General features: G+C 44.9%; 1 protein-coding gene across 4 annotated transcripts in view; it reads left to right on the top strand.

Annotated features, from left to right (window-relative positions):
- The window catches only part of SMPX (small muscle protein X-linked), a 53,716-nt gene that overhangs the window by 5,425 nt on the left and 33,658 nt on the right, over window positions 1–14,633 (top strand). The gene's annotated exons all lie outside the window — the stretch shown is intronic.

Raw genomic sequence — 14,633 nt, 5'->3', positions numbered from 1 at the left:
CACCTTTGGGACTCTTGATTAAATATCTGTTATTGTTATTTCTTGGCAGGAAAATGCTGGTTTATTTCCTTAAACAGAATATTCCACTCTGCCAATTGACTAAGGTGGGAGCCTTGACCTTCCAGATAGTGTTCAGCTAAAAAAACCAAATAGCTTGCTTGTTGGTCATGCTTAGGTTGATGGGTATTCTTGTGAACAAAGGAATAAACATAATTGAAATTAGACATTTTTATTTCCTAGTATGTCATGTTGGATAACTTTCTCTCTATATGTGTGTGTGTGTGTGTATGTATGTATATGTGTATATATACATACACACACACACACACATATACATATACTATATGCTCGGTAACAAGGGATTTTTCAAAATGATAATCAGAGCATTAGTATTTCCTATATTATTATTAACATGCTCTAATGCTAAGGAGTTAGACATTCTACTTACCCTCCCAACCTGAAAATGTGAGCATGGCCAGTGCATGACTCATCCAGCTTGCTGGCTGGGAGTTTGTGGAGGAGCCTGAGGGAAAGAAGGTGATAAGATAGGTGGGGCTTCTGTGGGGCAAACCTGAGGGAGACAAGGTGATAGGATAGGTGGGGCTTCTGTGGGGAAACCTGAGGGAGACAAGGTGGTAAGATTGGGGGGCGGCTTCTGTGGGGCAAGCCTGAGAGAGAGAAGAGGAGAGGAGAGGTTGATAGTAACTACTCATTAATTTTCAAGCTGTAAGTGTCGATTTATCAAGCCCAATCACATAGTTTCGTAGTGCAGCCCGGATATTCAGCTAGTTGATTAAAAAATCATCCAGATGTTAGGCCCAGATGAGTTATTTCCCCAAATATACACTCTAAATATTAATATTTATATAATTATATTATAATTATATATGAAGAAACCAAAGGCATATCTAATTTATTTGAAACCCAAAGCAACTATCTCCCCTCAGTCAATCACTAACAAGCCTGGAAGCACTGCTAGCTCCACTTGCTTAGCAGCGCTAGGTTCCCAACTAAACATTTAATTGGCATGTCATCAATAGCAATCCCACTCCAAGCCATTCACCCTATGACTAAACCCTCTGTCATGGTTCCAAGTAACATCCCAAACCAAGAAAGACTCGGAGGCAGGCAATTCCTCAAAGTTCCATTTTATTACAGATGTCATATTGGCACATCTGGGAAAACTCGAATCTGAAAGCCCCCGGATTTTCCCCACCTAAAGGAAAGTCAAAGTCCCTTCCCCTGCACCCACATGTCCATCACATGGTCCAATCAATCCATTGTCCCAACTGGAGATGTTTCCCAATCATGCCTCTCCAGGTGCAGGCTGAACGTCCTTGACTCCCAGAGAAAATAATGTTGTTATGGCTATCTATCTCTACCGACTCCAATCAACCCCCCTTCCAGTTTCCCACAGCAGGCCTATGCACTAAATGTGGCAGCCCTGAAGATCCAAAGAGAAGATGGTCTCCAGGGCTAACAAGCTTCCCCCCTCAACCGAAAAGCATGTCCTGAAATGAGACGAGCATGGGAGGTTAATTCAGTCAGTCTCTAACCACCTCTCCCTGACTCTCTTGGCAGCTCAGGCATGGGAATGAAATCCATGCCACTGGTGACCTGAAAGGGGGTTAATCTGGTGCTGCTATGCACAGCGTTGCTTTAAGCCACTTCTGCGAAAGGCAGCAGATCTGCTGAAGCCTCTTGCTGGTAGTCCACATAACATCTTATGCACTCCTCTACCATGGCGTTCATTCATTCTGCAACTCCATTCATGCTCGGATGAAAAGCCAAGCTAAGGCCTTGCACAAATCCAACTGATCTCAGGAATTCTCTCCAGAATTTAATGGTGAATTGGGTGCCTCTGTCTGAGATCACCCTGTGGGGCACTCCGTGCAGGTGGTAGATTTGTTTGATGAACATCTTAGCTAACTTTTTGGCTGAGAGTAATCCCGAGCAGGTGGTGAAGTGGACTTGCTTAGAAAATAAGTCAATCACAGTCCAGATGACTGTATTTTCCCCACCCTCTGGGAGCTTGATGATAAAATCAATAGTGATCTCCTCCCAGGGTCAGCCGTGGTTAGCCACTTGTTGAAGAAGTCCAGGGGTTTTTCCTGGCCTCATCTTCATGGTGGCGCAGGTGGCACAACCTTTTACATAGTCCTCTACATCGGCTTTCATCTTTGGCCACCAGAACTGCCTTCGGGTCAGGTGGAAGGTTTTTAGGAGTCTGAAGTGACCGGCCAGTCGTGAGTCATGGCTATGTTGCAAAACTTGCAGCTTCAAGCTGATGGGGACATATAGTTTGAACCCCTTCCAGGCTAGCTCCTCTCTCATAGTTAGGGTGTCCTTGTTTTCATTAAACCTTTGGTCAGCAGAGAGTGCAGTTTTTAGTGCCGCTATGAGTTTCCCCCCTGTGGGGCCACTTTGGCACTTGACATGACCCTTGGTGGTGATCTGCGCCACTTGTTGTGAGGGGGGGATGATAGTATAGACGACTTTCTCTCTCCGACTATCAAATTGTGGTTTTCTTGACAGGGCATCAGCAAGCAGGTTCCCCCCACCCTCGGGATGTAATTTAACTCTAAGTTGAACTGCCGGAAATCCTGTGCCCAGTGGACCTGTTTGAGGGAGAGCTTCCAGGTTTTTTTTTTTAGTGCTTCGAGGTTTTTGTGATCAGTCCAGACCTCGAAAGGCACCTTGCGTCCTTCCAGGAAGTGTCTCCAGGAGAGGAGTGTTCTGACCTAGGCTTCCTGTTACAGTAAAAAGCACATGCTTAGTCCCCAAAACCCTTTATTTATTTCAAAGGCTGTGAATTATGTTCATTCACAGCCTGTAATGAGTCCCAAATAGTTGTAAAGAGTCCTACAGTAGGCTGCCAAAGTCTTTCGGGATAAGGCTGATAAGCACCTACCTTTTTCTTCTTTGAAACGCTGCCAAAGGCTTAATTGGCAATTACTGTAGCTTGGCAAGGCCACATGAAGCAAAGAGGCAAAACAGAGCTTTGGAAGGTAAATTGACCAGCATGTACTAAGTTGCTTCCTGCAAAGGTTCACATGCCTTTGCCCCTCCTTTATGTCCTATAGGAGGGGCCAATCATCTCCAAGCCTTACTCCTGAGTCTTCCCTTCTGTCTTAACTGTTCTTGTCTTCTGCCAGCTCTGTGCATATGTGCACTGAGAACAGGGGAGACTTTTCCTCTGCCTCGCTGCTGTCCGACTCTGGAGGCTTTGGAGGCAGCACATAACTCCCAGATAGCCCCCTTTCTGCCTCTGACACAGAACTCTCGTCTGAGTCTTCCCCAGACTCCAGGACTGGCCCATGTTTCTCCCCAACCTCCTCACTGTCTGACTCTGCTGCCAGCTCTGCAGGCCGCCGGCAGACCAAGGAGAGCCCAGCTGACCACATAGGCTTCTTTCTCCCAAATAGCCCACTGTCTTTCTGTATTGGTGAGTTTTTTCAACACATATGCACAGGGCAAGACTTGACTCTATGGGACCTTTTGCAGAAGCACTGCTGCCACTACTATGTTGCTGACATTGGCTTGAACAATGAACTGTCATTCCAGGTCGGGGTGCTGGAGGATGGCTCCTCTGCACAAAGCTGCTTTAATTTCTCGAATGCTTTTTGACAATTCAGCTACAAGGTCAGCGGTTGGGTTGGCTGTAGTCTCATAGGAGGCCCTCCTATTTTCAATAGTTTCATTAGGGGCAGGGCCACCTCTGCAAATCCTGGGATAAATTGCCTATAGAAGTTTGTGAACCCCAGGAAGAGTTGCTGCGGGTGTGTGGGGTTTGCCAATCTAGCATCGCTTTTAGTTTCCATGGATCCATCTCAATTCCTTCACTTGAGACTCAATAGCCCAGGTAGTCTAGGGAGGTCTTATTGAATTCACACTTAGACAGCTTCACATAGAGCTTCGTGGCTAGTATTTTCAGCACCTGCTTCCGTGTTCTTCCAGTGTCTCGCTGAACATGAGAATGTCATCCAGGTAAACTAGAACCCCCTTGTACAGATGCTCATACAGCACTTTGTTAATTACCGTATTTTTCGGAGTATAAGACCCACCCTTTTCCCTCAAAAAAGAGGATGAAAATCTGGATGCATCTTATAAACTGAATGCAGCATTTTTGGCCTCCCGAAATCCTGCCCCCTTTGCAAAAATGGCCGTACATAGCTTTTAGGCTTCCAGAGTGCTCCTTGGGGCTGGGGAGGACAACAATGAGAAAAAATGGCCCATTTTCTGCTTATTCCCCCCCCCCAGCCCTCAGGAGCACTTTACAAGCCTCCTAAAGGCTATGCATGCCCTTTTTTGACAAAAACGGCCTGTTTTCACGAAAAATGGGTTTTTTTGTGGGAGGTCTGCAGAGTGCAAAAAGTTTTTTTTTTAATTTGCCTCTTAAAAGTCTTGGTGCATCTTATACTCCAAAAAATGCAGTAGTTGCATGAAGATGGCAGGAGCTCCATGGAGCCCAAACGGCATGGACAGTTGAACACGGTCTTCCATTCGTAGCCCTCCCTAATCTGTATCTGGTAGTAAGCTTCTCTTAGGTCCAGCTTTGTGAAACTTTGCCCGCTAAGTGGCTTAGCATGTCCTTCATCAAGGGGAGGGGGTAGGTGTTCTCCATGCACACAGCATTAATTCTGTGAAAATCAATGCATAGCCTCACCCCTATCTTTTTTCTCTTTGAACAACACTGAGGTTGCCACTTTGGATTTTGCAGACTGAATGAAACCCCTAGCTAAGTTGGCATCGATGTATTTTCTCTGCTCTGCCATTTCCTTTGGAGTCATGGAGTACATTTTTGGCTTTGGCAACTTTGCTCCTTGTATGAATTCAATTGCACTGTCAGTAGGGTGGTGGGGAGGGAGGAAGTTGCAGTCTTGCTCACTAAAGGGGACCATCAGGTACTGATATTCCCTGGGCACTTGGGGACAGCCAAGGAGCTCATCTATGGTGGCTGCAATGTTTTCCAGCTGGCTGGGGCTGACAGGGGCTGGTGCTTGTTGGCATTTGTCTGGCAGGACTGGCAGCAGTGGTCCAATGCCTAGTCTTAGCTTTTGGTAACCATCTTCCCACATGATGATGGGGGCCCATTTGTCCAGCCAAGCAAGACATAGTATGATTGACTCAGTCATTTGGGGGGCTACTACAAAGCATATAAGCTCCTTGTGGTGCCCCATCTCCAGTCTAACAAGTTCCATGACTAAAGTAGCTGGGGCTCCACCTATTAATGTCCCAGTGACCTGCTCAAAGCATATGGGATGTACCAGAGGCTTTGTGTTTCCTAGCTGTTGGACAAAGATCAGACACCTGGTTCAGCCAGTATCTATGATGGCCTCTATGTCCCCTTGGACCCCAGTCTCTACTATCCAGGACTTGATGGAAAAGGGATGGATGGCTTCATTTACCATTGGATCCTCTTCCCCGCTGCTTCCATTGGTGGAGCCCAGAGGGGTCTCCACAGTCAGAGTTTCCTCCCTTCTGGTGGGGGGAGGAGGAATCTCAACTGCTTGTCAGGTGACTTTTCCCTTGTCTAGCACCTTCCTTGGGGTTCTTCTTCCCTGGGAGGATGATGCAGTCTGGAGTTGGGGGACTGGGGTGAGTGCCAGGCACTTGGATAACATTGTGGCCACGTTGGCTGCATCAGAAGCACTTGATCGTCCCTGGAAGTACTGGTTGCGGTGTGTCAGCTGGTTTTACAGGGGCTCAGTGACCCAGGGTTCTTTTGGCTAGTTTTTCTGGGGTAGGCTTCCAATGTGGGTGGATCTCTAAATCCATGGCTATGGCCAACCTGTATTTGTCCTGTATACAGTCTGGAACTCCTCTAATGCTGCAAGCTTGCCTGAGATCCTGGTCTAGGGCCTCTTTAAAGTGACAGATGAGAAGGCATTCAGGCCAGTCTCTTAGTTTTCCTGCCAGCCTTCAAAATTCCCAGACAAAGTCTTTTGGGGGTCAGCCATCTTGCTTCAGGGCTTTCATTTGAGCTTTGGCTTCCTCTCTGTGGGCCATGTCTTCAAATCGGGCCCAGAGGAGCTATACAAATTCATCTGCATCCTCCATTTTGGGGGCTCCCTGATCATGTAGCTGGCTATCTAGTCTGCTGCATCCCAATCATTCATATTATCAGCAATTGCTGATACAATGTCTTGATGGGTCTGATATTGGTCCCCATAACGGTCAATGTGGGACCAAATCTGAGTGAGGGAACAGGCCAGCTTCCCTGGGGTTCCTTTGAAAGTTACTTTGAATCATGGGGGAGGAGCATCTGGCTGTGCAGGTTGCGGGGCCAGTGCCAACTGTGAGACCGGGGCTGGCATCCATTGATACTGCATTCTACCCTGGCTGGGGTAGAAGGCCCAACCCGGGGGCATTTGCTTGGTGGGAGGAAGCTTGATGACTGGCTGGTGAGGAGGGGTGTTGGGTCTTGGCAGCCCCAACAGCTATCCTTGAATTCCTGGGCTAGACTGGCCTAGGAGCCCTTGCTGCAGCACAGCTCTGATTCCTGCAAGTGCTGTCATCCCAGTGGGCCAGAAGGCCCAACCCGGGGGCATTTGCTTGGTGGGAGGAAGCTTGATGACTGGCTGGTGAGGAGGGGTGTTGGGTCTTGGCAGCCCCAACAGCTATCCTTGAATTCCTGGGCTAGACTGGCCTAGGAGCCCTTGCTGCAGCACAGCTCTGATTCCTGCAAGTGCTGTCATCCCAGTGGGCCAGGACTGGCGAGGGAGGCTAAGACACAATCTGTTTCACACCGAGTGAAATGAAGCTGATGCTCCACTCTGGATGGTCACATGGGAAACTGAATGTGGGTTGAGTCAGGGCCCAGGTGGGCTGGCCAGTGGGGGGAGGATGTGCAATGCTACCCTTGCTGAGCTGGTCAAACTGCTCTGGGAGACCTTCTAGCAACTGGCTCTGTTACGGTGGCAGGAGACCCCACTTCCTGGAATCACTGGGCTCAGGAGTCCTGGTTTCTCTCCATTTGAAGGCATGGGCATGCTCCACTCTGCTCGTTCCAATCAGAGATCCTTACCAGGTCACCCCAAATGCCCTCTCCTGAGGTGGCACAGTTCCCACGGTTTCACCCCATAGGGAAGGATCCATCTGAGTGACATGCTTGGGTGCTGGCTCTTTGGACTGGGTGCCGTGCCAGTGCTCAGTCTCTGCAGCCTCCACTGCTACCGTTACGGATTCGGAAGGGAAGTAGATGGTCTAAATGGCGACCTCTGAACCAGTCCCAGTAGCTCCCTCTGTGGTTGTGGTTTTCTCCTCCATCTTCACTGAGTCTTTGTGCTGCCTGGTATCCTGGTTGTTGCACGGGGCTCAGGACCCCAGACAGTGCCCTGTTAAGCTTGGAGCTGGGTTGAGGTTTCAATTTGAAATTTGGGTTAATGTCAGTGTTACAAGTAACAATCCCAACCAAGAAAGATTCCAAGGCGAACAATTCCTCAAAGTTCCATTTTATTAGAGATCTCATATTGGTACAACTGGGAAAACTTGAATCTGAAAGCCCCTGGGTTTTCCCAACCCAAAGGAAAGTCCCCTGCACCCACATGTCCATCACATGATCCAATCAATCCACTGTCCCAACTGGAGATGTTTCCCATTCCCACCTCTCCAGGTACAGGCTGAATGTCCTTGAATCCCAGAGAAAAGAATGTTGTTATGGCTATCTATCTCTACTCACTCCAATCAACCCTCCTCCCAGTTTCCCACAGCAGATCTTTGCACTAAATGTGGCAGCCATGAAGATCCAGAGAAGATAGCCTCCAGGGATGACACCCTCATTGTTTCTGGCAGTAGCTCCTTTTGTGTATTGAGGACATAGCATTCTCATTCTTAATGTACCACTGAAAGAATCAGAGAGAGAAATCCTAATTCAATAAGAAAAAAAGCTAGAAGTTTTAGCTAGGAATGTGCATAAAAAGGAACAGATAAAGGGATTAGAAACTAAAAAGGAACAATTTAAGTTACAGCCCTTCACGGACCAGTGGTTCAATTTTTTTAGAACCTATTCTTTAGGTGTGGCCTGTTTTGTGAGAGTGGCTTGATGGTCATGTGACCGGGTGGGAGTGGCTTGGTGATCATATGACCAGGTGGGAGTAGCTTGGCAGTCATGTGACTGGGTGGGAGTGGCTTGGCAGCTATGTGACCAGGTAGGAGTATCTTGGCAATCATGTGACTGGGTGGGAGTGGCCAAGTCAATGTCACTGAATTCTTTGCCCCAAAGAATGACCTACAAAAAGAAGATATAAAAAAGGAAAATTACTATTTTGTGCACTAACTACTTAAATAAGAATAAAATAAGTACACAAAACAATAAAACAGCTACTTATAGAGGAAATATGGCTGTCCTTGCCGGTCTTCAACATTACTGACCACCTTACACAAACATTTCCAGCCCCTCTGCATCTTCCCTCTTCCTGGATTTACTCAGACATTTTAAAAACTCACAGCCTGTGCACACACAAAACATTTTTAAACCGACAGCCTTTGCACAGCACACACACTTCCAGTCCCTCTGCCTCTTCCCTCTTCCTGGATTTACTCAGACATTTTAAAAACTCACAGCCTGTGCACATCACACACTCTTCCAGCTCCTCTGTCTCTCCCCTCTTCCCCAACATCCTCCCTCCCCAGCCACACAGTAGTTCTTTCTTCTTCTGGTTCTTCTTCTGAGAACTTCTCGGCAGCATCGTATGGAGGGGAGGGACGAGTGAAAGAGTGAACGAGGGGAGGGAGTGATCCGGCACGGGGCCTCCTGACCAACAGGTATGGTAAGGCATGCTAAATTTCACCATTTGGTACAGCCATACTGGTCCATGCCAGTTGAAACCCACCTCTGTCACGGACGATTTCGTTTTTGTTTTGGAGGATCCTTTAAAGTCTGGTATGAAACTTATTGAGAAATTGACAGAGTATGGGAAAGTAGCGGGTCTGAAAATAAATATGACAAAGATTAAAATGTTGGTTAAAAATATGACACCCATCTTGAAAGAGGATTTAATGAAGAAATTGGGTATTCAAATAGTCAAAAAAGTGAAATATCTAGGTATACATCTAACAGTGAGGTGTGTGTCCATCAAAGAACACATTTACAGTATATTAGTTTGATTAATAAAACTAAGAAAGATTAAGAAAGGTGAAAAATTTACAATTGTCCCTGATGGGTAGGATTGTGGTAATAAAGATGAATGTACTACCAACATTTCTTTTCTTGTTTCAGAACATTCCTATCAAATTAGAAAAAGGTTTTTAAAAGAATTTGAACCAATTGGTCTCTAAATTTATATGGCAGGGGGGAAAATCAAGAATAAAACTTAAAACTATACAAGACACCAAGGAAAAAGAAGGATTTGGCGTACTGGACTGGGAACTTTACTATACTGCAGCTATTCTTACATGGATAAAAGAATGGACAATGTTAAGAAATAAAAGATTACTCAAATTGGAAGGTCATGACCTCCAAGCAGGATGGCATGCATTCCTAAGGTATGAAAAAGGATCTGCACATAAGTATTTTCATAGACCCTATGTTAGTCAGTCCCTGATATTAGTTTGGAAAAAAATTAAATATGACCACTATATAGAAATACCCATTTGGCTATCCATGATGGAAGCATATATACACTAAAATTTAATTAACATGGAAAAAAATTGTTACATACAAAGAGATATTGAACAAACAGGGGGTGGTGGTTAAAAACTAGACTAGAATTGGCATCACAAGGGGTATACCTAGAATGGTGGTCTTAGTTACAGATACAAACAAGATATGTACAGGATAAGAAAAAGGAAGACATTGCCAAAGAATGCACAATTTAGATAAGCTCTTGATAGAGACAGAAGACAGGTTGATTAAAGTGTTTTATAGATATCTGCTGGAATATAAACTCGAGGAAGAACATGTTAAGGAAACTATGATTGCCTGGGTGAAAATTTTTGGTTACAATGTGGAATTGGCCAAATGGAAAAGACTTTGGACGCAGTAAGTAAGTAAGAGATAAGAGGAAGAAATATTCCTCTTTAGCAAAAATATATATATAATAAAGGGGTCTGGTTAAGGTGGTTATTACCAGAAGGCATGTTGATTTTCTGGGAGGGCAGCAGAATTAGAATTAACACAGTCGTGGAGGCGGAGGCTTTCACTAAAAAACATAATGCTCTCCTAGATGAAATGGGGGATGGTACACAAGAGATGAGGGAGGGGCTGAGGCTCTGCCAATAGATGGGGGGGGGGAGGATGCAACAACTAGAAGACTCAGGTCACAAAAGTGATTTGAAACATTATTGCAATTGTTGTTATAATGTACCTTTACGGAAGTGATATAAAAAATGATTGAAATATATTGATGACTTAGTGTTAAATCTAAAACTGCTAATATCTATTCAAATGTTGATGTTTTTCTATTCTTTTTTGTAAAAGTTGCGAGATTTGGGGGGACTTCTCTCCCCCGCACGATGTAGCTGTCAAAATTTTCTATACCCTTTTAAATCCTTTTTCGTTGAAAAAAATTGTAAAAATCAATAAAACTTGTTAATAAAAAAAAGAGAGAAATTGAAATATTGAGAAAGACAAGAGACAACCCATTACAATATAGAGGGAAAGAAATCACGGTTCTGAAACAGATCCCTAGGAGGCTTAGAGATATACGGAAACAATATCAATTCCTGACCATTAAACTAGTTAAAAGAGAAGTTAATTTCAGATAGCTGATCCCAGAGGGAGTTTTAGTCAATTGGAATGGTAAAAGATATAGACTAGATTTGATAGATAAGGCAACTTAATTTTATGATAACTATATTGCTGCAACAGAGGGAAAAGAAACAAGAGGAGAACTGGAATATAAAGAATAGGAGGAATCAGCAGTAGAAGAGGAAAATATACAACGAGAAGAAGGTGAAACAGAAAAGACAGAACAAGAAGGAGCAAGGGCAAAAGAAGAGAGACAGACAAGAACAATTAGGAGAATAAAAGTAGATGGAGAGGGAAAACAAAATGTGATCAATAAATATAATTGGACTGAATTCCCCCCTAAAAAGGATTTTTTTTACATGATTACAAAAGTTAAAAAATAGATATAATTTGCCTGCGAGAAACTCATATAAAAAGAGAACACAGTAAATTATTGGAATGTCCCAAAATTGGGAAATTATGTTTTTCATCAGTGCAGCAAAAGAAAAAAGGGATAGCTCTATACATTAAGAAAACACTAATTTTCAAAAAAATATATGCAGATGAAGAAGGAAGGATTTTAATGGTGGAAATAGTGATGAACCAAAAACAGATATTTTTGATAGCAATATATGCACCAAATAATAAGCAAGAAGAATTTTACCAAAAGCTGCATAAAACATATTAGAAATGGTGTATCAAAATATTTGCATTGTAGAAGATTTTAATGCAATTGTAGATGCTAAACTAGAGGGAAAAAAGAAAGAAAGATACTTCCCAAGGCATTTTTTAAAACTATAGAATAAACTTGTATACAGGATAAGTGGAGAGAAATGAACCTAAAAAAAATCAATATACTTTTTCAAATAGAAATAAACCATGGTCCAAAATTGCTATTATATGGATGTCACCTGAATTAAGAACCAATTTGCAAGAAATTGAAATAGAAACCAATATTTGGGCTGACCATGACCCAACAAAAATAAACTGGAAAGGAGAAAAGAAAAAGTTGAGATGGACACTGAATCAATCTATATTAAAAGAGAAATACCGTATTTTTTGGAGTATAAGATGCACTGGAGAATAAGACACACCAAGGTTTTGAAGAGGTCAATTTAAAAAAAGGTTTTTGCCCTCCCCAGCTCCCAGGAGCACTCTGCAAGCATCTCAAACCATCTGTTCCATTTTTTGTGAAAAATGGGGCATGCAGAGAGTTTGGGAGGCCTGCAAAGTGCTCCTGGGGAGGGCAAAAATGTTACGCATGGGGCTTGATCTTTTTAAAGAGTAAGGCTTTTATCTATCTCAAATCCACTTTTCTCTACCCCTCCCATGGCAGGGCAGGACTAAACAGCTCTCTCCGTGCTTTATTGTTTTTCCCCTTCCCTCGGACTGGTGGTGACGGTGAGCTGCTTGGCCCAAGGAGCGGCAGTCGGCTCACTTCTTCTCTTCAGGAGGGAAAGACAAGCAGGGGCTGCTGAATGGCTGTGGCTGTGCTTGGCTGGGAATGGCCCATTGGATGAGAAGGGGTGGGGATAGATTCCATTTGGATTAAAGATTCCTCGTGGCGGCGCCTGAGTGGCAAAAGGGAAGCATAAAGGAAATGAGGCTGCCTCGTCACACACATACACCCCAAATCCGCCTGGATCTGTCAGCAAAGAGATATGGTAGCTGGGCTCAATAGCAGCAGTAGCAATAAGCACTGCATGACAGATCCGGAGAGATTGGGGTGGGGGTGGGGTGAAGCAAGGGAAGAGAACCAATCTCCTCTGCATGAAAATTTTTCTCAGGACCCTTGATCTCCACTTTCTCTCCGGAAAAAACTATTGGCATCATTGGGATTTTGGCTAGTGAAAGAAGCACGGGATGGAAAGGAAACTTCAGAATGTGGCAGCTGCCAGGCTCCAGGAATACAGCACTCCTGTATCTGAAGTTCCCTTTTCATCCCGCGCTTCTTCCATTAGTCAAAATTCTAATGATGCAAATAGCAAGAGAAGGGGGTAGGAGAGATAGTCCAATCCAACATGTGTGTGTGTGTGTGTGTGTGTGTTTGAGAGAGAGGGGGGGGAGGAAGGGAGAGAGAAACAAATGCTGTCGTTTTTTTAGACTTCCACACCAGCCATAAACCTCACCGCATGTCACTGCCACAGACTATGTAATTGAAATCATGCCAGGTTACCTAAACTGAAAATGTACAAGATGACATCTAGGGAGATGGAAGAGCTTTGGGCATTTATAGACAAGAACCTGGCTAGGGGGTTCATTCAGCCAGTGAATTTGAGGATGGCTGTACTGTTCAAGGAGAAGAAAGATGTGTTCCTTAGACTGTTCATGGACTATAGAGGCCTAAACTGTATTTGTGGGGAAAACATGTACCCCCTTCCCTCTTATGAGGGACATGTTAAACTATCTGTCCAAAGAGAGGGTTTTCACTAAACTGTACTTGAGAGGGGCATACTACCAAGTGAGGATAAAGGAGGGGGATGAGTGGGAAATGGCATTTAATTGCCCCCTGGGCTGCTACCAGTTTCGGGTGATGCCACTTGGTCTGCAGAGAGCACCTGTTTGCAAGGTTATTTTTTAAAGTCATGGGGCTCTGCAAGGTTGTTTCCCCCTAAAGTGCTGAGTGCTGGGGAGGCACTGCAACTTTTTTTTTCTACTTGGCACTTTAGGAAAAAAAAACCTTGCAGAGTCAGCTTGGCATTTTAGGGAAAAAAAACTTGCAGCACTTTGAAAAAAACTGGCAGAGCCATGGGGTAGTAAAAAGAAACCTTGTATAGCAATGCGGCCAGGGGTGGGTTCCTGCAAGTTCTAACCTCTTCTATAGAAGAGGTTCGACAAATCTACAGTGACGCTTAGAACCGGTTCCAGCTCCCTCCCCCCGCCCGTCCGCACATTATCAAGATGAAGAGCGAGAGGAGGAATTCTAGGAGTTGAAGTCCACAAGTCTTAAAGCTGTCAAGTTTGAACACCCCTGGGGGGGGGGTTCTAAAGGGTTAGGATGCAAAGGTCTTGTAACTTGACAGCTTTAAGACTTGTGTGCTTCAAATGCCAGAGTTTCTGAGCCAACATTTTGGTTGCTAAGCAAGAGCATTGTTAAGTGAGTTTCACCACATTTTACAAGTTGGCCACACCCACCCAGTCACATGACTGCCAAGCCACTCCCACTCAGTCACATGGCTGGCAAGCCACTCCCACCCAGTCACATGGCCAGCAAGCCACTCCCACAAAGCAGGCCACACCTACAGAAGAGGTTCTAAAAAAATTTGAAAGTCACCACTGAGGCTCAGAGGCAATGGCGGGTTGTGTGTGTTAAAATACTAAGTCACTGCTTGCCACTGCCTCCCCTGTTGCAGCTGAACTGCCAGTTCAGCATTTGGGGCAGAGCCAACCTACTGCTGCTGCCCTCTGAAAGCTGCTTGCTTGTCTGGCTCTCTATCCAACACCCACAGTGAGTTATCCCTGCAGCAACTTTCCAGTGGAGATGTCCTGCAAAGACATGGCAGCACTGAATTGGCAGAGGAGAGTTGGCAGTGGCAAGAAGGCTGCCCCTTACTGACTGCCCTGAGCTTCCAGTTGTCATAGACCCCTTAACCTGGAGGCAGTTCCTAGAAGGCAGTAAAACCTCATTTGAAGTGTGGACAGACCATAAGAACTTAGCATTGAAGACCCCTCGGACATTATTCCCTAAGCAGGTTCAATGGGCACAATACTTCAACTGCTTCAACTTTAATCTCCACTGCCTATCTGGAGGGAAAAACCTTTTGGCAGATAATCTCTCCTTGATGGCACAATATACAGTAACAGTGCACAAGAAGACGTTAACTCCATCATCCCATCCAAACACTTCACAGCAGCCCTTAAGAGGCAGCAAAGGGAATCACCTCTGCAATCAACCAAACTCTTAGTGTGGCCATCGAGGGATGCCTTGGTAGGAGGTGAATGGTTTCAGCAGCACAGAAACAAC

Source organism: Natrix helvetica (genome assembly GCF_964273705.1).
Source record: "Natrix helvetica genome assembly, chromosome: 3".
Taxonomy (NCBI): Eukaryota; Metazoa; Chordata; class Lepidosauria; order Squamata; family Natricidae; genus Natrix; species Natrix helvetica.
This window is presented reverse-complemented; position numbering and strand designations above follow the sequence as displayed.